Source organism: Xenopus laevis, chromosome 4L (genome assembly GCF_017654675.1).
Source record: "Xenopus laevis strain J_2021 chromosome 4L, Xenopus_laevis_v10.1, whole genome shotgun sequence".
Classification (NCBI taxonomy): domain Eukaryota; kingdom Metazoa; phylum Chordata; class Amphibia; order Anura; family Pipidae; genus Xenopus; species Xenopus laevis.
This window is the reverse complement of record NC_054377.1, coordinates 127,641,002-127,647,502: the sequence shown is the minus strand read 5'-3', so window position 1 is coordinate 127,647,502 and position 6,501 is coordinate 127,641,002.

Below are 6,501 nucleotides of genomic sequence, written 5' to 3'. Positions count from 1 at the left end.
ACATGAAAACAAAAAAATCTCTTTCAAAAAATTGGTAAAATGTTTGAAAAAAAAATGTGTAAAAAATTTGTTGAGTAAATGTTTAATTGCTTTAGTAATAGGTTTAAGGTAAAATGGACATTGACCGCACCAGGAATCACTGTGTGTAAGCCTATAAATTAGTATAGTCTCTTTTGTTTATTAGCACTGCAGAAGGGCCATGCGGTCCCGAAAAACGTTTGATCTGTAGAATTGTGTCAAGAGCACCATGGAATAAAATTTGGGATCACCCCGTGTGTTGCATACAAAGGTATTGACTTTTCATTTGTTATTGGATAAAATTACCTAGTCACCTGTTTAAAAACATACATCTTTTTCAAACTAGATATCAGATAAAGATTTATTCAAGTACGAGACTACAATTACTTTCAGACTTTACACTTTAGCCAAATGCCACATGATTCCCATTAAAGGACTTTATTTGGCCCAGTGTGGCATAAGGCTAGGGCCACACTGGGCCAAAATCATCCTGCTGAAATCCACAGGCCACTTCCGGAACCATTATTTTGGCTCCGGTGCAAACACACGCCGTTGATTTTGGTGAAGAAAAGCAGAGTTTTGCATTTTGTGCCAAAATCTGACACAATGGTTCCGGATGCTAAAGAAGGAAGATACTGCCGGCAGTAGTGCAATAGATTTCAGCAGGCTGATTATGGCCTAAGTGCCTCAGACACATCTAATTAAAGGACACAGCATGGTGAAACTGCCTCTTTTCAGGATCTGGAATGTTAAATCATTTCCCAACTATCTGTCATTTCTCATGTAATTTTACAAACTTACATGTGGGCTTGGAGAGCGTCATCACAAAGCACAGAGCGACATCTCGATCGCATGTTATTGTTGTAGTTGTGCATAGTTTAGTCCCAGAGCATACACTTTTACGACACTTCAAAGCTTCAGCTGCATACAAAACAGAATTATAAAAATAATTAAACCACATCTACCCCAAAATACTCAACAGAGACTCACATATAGAAAATGATTTTCTTTTGTCAAAGTCTAAAGGTCCTCATTCCATGCTCGTCACATCTGGTCCATCCCATGCCACAGAGAAGACTCTACTAGATCATTCTCAATTACCAACCTCTCTTTCACAACTTCAGTTTGTTGTGCATGCTGACACTAGAGCTATCTAATTATCTCCCCAATCTATAGCAGCTAATTCTCTGAGCAAATTCCTTCACTAACACGCAATTATTCTTGTTTAATTAAGTTCAAGTATTCACACTCACATTTTGGGGCAGATTTCTCAAAGGTCGAGGTGAAAATGCAAATAAATTTTTTTTTAATTTCGAGCTAATTTTTGTGTACTTCGACTAGAGAATAGTCCAAATTTGATTTGAATTAGAAAATTTATCATGTACTGTCATGTATCATGTACTGTCACTTAAAAATTCGACCATTTGCCATCTAAAACCTGCCGAATTGCTCTTTTAGTCTACGGGGGACTCCCTAAAACCCATTTGGAGTCAATGGTTTTTTTGGGGAAAAACTTTGAATCGTATGATTCAAATTGACCCTTGATAAATCTGTCCCTTAAGGTCCTTAGCAATGAAACCTCTCTCTGCATGTTCCGGGGAACTCTTTCACCCCTTAGCGCTCTTGAGTAACAGACTCAGTGTTTAAATTAATATCAGATTTATTTTTATAAAAAACACTTCCTTCAAATATACTGTACAGGTATGGGACATGTTATCCGGAAAGCTTGGGACCTGGGGTTTTCGGGATAACAGATCTTTCTGTAATTTTGATCACCATACCTTCAAGTGGGTTATTTATCAAGCTCTGAATATCCGAACCTCGAATAATTCGTAGTTTTCGGAGCAGAAAAAAAAAAACCCGAAAACCCAAACCCCAGCATCTAAAAGCTCTCAAGGTCCTGTAGAAGTCAATGGGGAAGGTTCCAGTGTCTGCGCTGATGTCCATAACGATATCTGATGATTTTGGGGTTTCGGCACAAAAAACTCAGGGAAAAAAACCTGTTTTTTGCGGAAATCTCTGAACAATTTCAAGTTTTCGGGGAAAGCTCAGATGTTTTGCCTGACCCTATTTTTTCGGTCTTTTTTCTTCATAAATAAGGTCCATTTGGGAATTCTGAGTTGGATATTAGAAATAACGAGATAAAATCAGACCTTGATAAATAACCCCCTAAGTCTACTAGAAAATCATGTAAACATTAAATAAACCCAATAGGCTGGTTTTGCTTCTAATAAGGATTAATTATATCTTAGTTTGGATCAAGTACAAGCTACTGTTTTATTATTACAGAGAAAAAGGAAATCATTTTTAAAAAATTGGATTATTTGGATTAAAAGGAGTTCATGGGAGATGCCCTTTTGTAATTCAGAGCTTTCTGGATAAAGGGCTTTTGGATAATGGATCACATACCTGTACACTCAGCTCATCAGTATTGCATCCTCTCTCTTCTTGTCCAGTAAAGTGTAAATGGATTTATTTAATAGGGCAAACATACACAATAGCAGTTTAAACTGTGCCTAATAAAAAAATACTCACCATGTAGCAAAGTCATCCCCAAAACAACCAAAACAATCGCAGTTTTCATGGTGGGTTTCTCAGCCTTCTGGTGTATTGTAACAGAAAAAGGATAAAAGAGTTTTATCCCTGATATACAGCGGCATATCTATCAAATCTTAAATTACATGGTCTTACCCATGGATCCAATCTCTCCTGACAGTCTGGAATGTTTTTAGCAAATTGTCAAACAAATTTAACACATTTTTCAAAGAAGATAGTTATGTCAGTTCATCAGAATAGAGTGGTAATGTTCAGTGCGTGAGCATTTCAAAGTGAACTTTCAATGGCGTTACTTTCTTCCTAGCGAAAATTCGTAAACACACTTACGATTAGGTCAATTTGAATAGGGCGGGTACATATAGGTCATATGTCTTTATTAGTGATGTTGGTGCAAATGCTTGAAGTGGCCAAACTTTTAAACATTATCCCAATTTAAAATATGGAAAAACTGCAGCATTCTGTCTTTTTTTATGACTTTTAGGCATACAGGATATGATGTCACTGACATAAGATTGAAGAGGATGTAGCTTCATCTTATCAGTTCGCCAGGTATAACCTTTGCGAAGCAGACTCTGGTGTAAAGGGCAACATAGTGAAACATTCGCACTTTGATGAATTTGCGGAGTAATGATCGTTTGCCCGAGCTAAAATTCGCTCCCCAAAAGGGGGCGAAAATTTGTTAGTGCTGAGCTCTTTTATGCCTTTTAGTAAATTGCCGATGTCCCTGTGAAGTGTCATATTGCCAAATTTTCGCTAGAGACAGTCACTTCACCCTTTAGTAAATTTGCCCCATAGTCTTTGGTCAGTTGTTACATAGGCTAAGCTCCTCATCTTCCGGGACCTTTTATCCAAAATACTCTGGACTTGAGTTTTCTGGATAAAAGATCTTTCCGTGATTTGGATCTTCATAACTTAAGTCTACTAGAAAATCATGTAAACATTAAATAAACCCTGAACTCTGAGTTGACTGCTAATATTCTAATATTTTACTTTATTTTAGTACTCACTAAGCTCCGATGATAATTGATGACATCCGTTAGCACCATTTATGAGTTCTTGTGTATTATACAGGTTATTAGACAATAATACAGGTATGGGATCTGTGTTCAGAAACCCATTATCCAGAAAGCTAAAATTACGGAAAGTCTCATAGACATTTTATCTAAATAATCAACATTTTTAAAAATGTTTTATTATTCTCTTTAATAATAAAACAGTAGCTTGTACTTGATCCCAACTAAGATAGAATGAATCCTTATTGGAAGCAAAACCAGCCTATTGGGTTTATTTAATGTTTACATGATTTTTCTAGTAGACTTAAGGTATGAAGATCCAAATTCCAGAAACCCCCAGGTCCCAACATTCTAGATAACAGGTCTCATACATTATATATCATATATTACTCATTACACTAATGTTTTAGTCTAACTAACATTGTGCCTGGTTATTCTTGATGAAAGGCTGGAAAGATAAACCTCAAGGTTAAATACAATCGATTAGGTGCTAACCTTGAGCAGCAGGGTTGGTGTTCCTGTTTTCTGAAACATGCACTAGCCAGTATCACTTTTCTTCAAGCACCCTGCCATTTGCTATTCTTAGTGTAACCCCTTGTCCAAATTTAAGGCATTTGATATATTTGATTTTTGTACACTTTGAACACAAGATCTTGCATTGTAAATCACCCCTGATGTATTATGTTGTTCTTTAACTACTTTTAATATCTGAGGCATATTATCATTTTAACAGGGCTGGGCCAAGCTGACCAGGCGCCCTAGGCAACCCGGCCAGCCAGCCCGCTACCCCCTGTGCGCATGAGCCCGAATGTGTGCACCTCCAAACAAATGCGTGCATGCACATTAGCAAAAGGCAGGGAGGGTAATGACGGAGAGGGGAGGAGAGTGGCAGAGAGGGGAAGGGAGTGATGGGGAGGGGAGTGGCGGAGAGGGGAAAGGAGTGACGGAGAGGGGAGGAGGGAGGGGTCACAAGGAGGAGGGTGGGGAGAGCTACAGAAGTGTAGCGAACACTGAATAGGGGTAGGCGGAATACGCTTAATAGTTACCTACCAAGCGCCCCCTTTCAGTTGTGCCCTGGGCAAGTGCCTCTTCTGCCTACCCCTAGTTCCTGCCCCAGCCCTGCATTTTAAACATATGCATATGAGACACAGATGAATTGGAATACTTTGTTGTTTTGAGGGGCTGGACTGGGAGTAAAAAGCAGCCCTGGCAAATAAATCAAAGCAGCCCACATATAAGTGTGCAACACTGGCGGCCAGGCCCCCCTACAAGTTCAACCAACACTATTACTGTTCAGTGGAACTTCAGTGGCTTCCTTTTCGGATCCCTTCTGTGGCTTCAGCTCCCTATGGCGGTTTGGGCTTTAGCCCCCTTTGGCGGCTTTACTTTGGCGGCTTCTCTTTGGCTCCCTTCGGTGGCTTCCCGAGTGGCCCACTTAACTTTAAATAGAGCAGCCAACCAGGCATTTGTCCAAAAGGGCAGGTTGTCAATCCAGGCCTGTTGTTTACCCATTGTGCATTGTGTATCCAGTGCAACTCTTTTTGAAATTGTCACTATAGATGTAAAAATGTCCATGCTTTGTTACAGATGGTTACATCCGCCACACCTATGAATGGGGGTGATAAGTTTCATACTAATGTTTCTAAAGGATTTTCTTACACTTTGTGCACATACCTGCTGACTGAAGATTGAAATCTACCACAATTAATAACACCTTGTTCTACTTCCTTGTTCAGGTCCCTTCCAGCTGTCCTCTCTTAATTGTAAGTTTCAGTATTCACTTACAAATAGCCATTCTTTCTTGTTGGTTTACTAGTATTGTCTATCAGTGAATTTCTTGCAGCATTTCTTTTTTAATTTGTTGGTTCGGTTGCCAAAAAATTACATTGTTCTAAAAATTCTATATTCATCAGCAGAAAGTAAGAAATACAGACATATATTATTTAATGATTTTTTTGTGGTGTCCAGTTAAAGGACACATGGAGGATGTGTGGCTGAATAAACTATGTTAAAATCCTGTAAAGCATATATAATCTATGTATACCACATTACACTACATCAGTGGTCCCCAACCAGTGGCTCGGGAGCAACATGTTACTTATCAACCACTTGGATGTTGCTCCCAGTGGCCTTAAAGCAGGTGCTTATTCTTATTTTGCTTTGGAAGCAAGTTTGGGTTGCTTAAAAACCATGTGTCCTACCAAACAGATACCAAAACACATTTTTCTTCGGCACACCACTTACTTTCTTTCCATAAGGTGCATTCAACTCCTCAGGCTACTTCCAAGCCAATTTCTCATACATGAATTCCCATAGGGAGGAAGCACACCAGACACTTGGCTTTGCCTTTTAGAACATTTAAACCTTGGTGCCAACTCTGCTGGAATAAATGTTCTAAAAGGCATAGCCAAGTATGTGGTGTGCTTCCTACCAAACAGAGCCTCCTGTAGGCTGCCAGCCCACATAGGGGCTACCAATAGCCAATCAGAGCCCTTATTTGGTACCACAGGAACTTCTTCATCCTTGTGTTGCTCCCCAACTTTTTTTACATTTGAATGTGACTCATGGGTAAATATGGTTGGGGACCCTTCATTACATGGTGTCACGTAATGTATCCCAAACTTAAAACTAACTCCAAGGTCCCGGATCACTCTTCTGCCTGTAGCAGCCGCCTTTAGCTTCAGGAGGAGCCCTCCGCTACTCCGATGCCGCTAGGACTTACTGAGGAAAGGACCAAGGAGAGAGTTCTAAACAGGCTGGAACCGAACGTAGGAACCTAAAGCAGGAACCGAACGTATGCGGAAAGGACATGGGAGCAGTCAGAAATACAGGAGAAAAAAGTGTGTCCCATATACTTGCACCATCCCATTATTAAGTCTGAAATCCCAACAATATAAGTTAAAACTTAACTTTT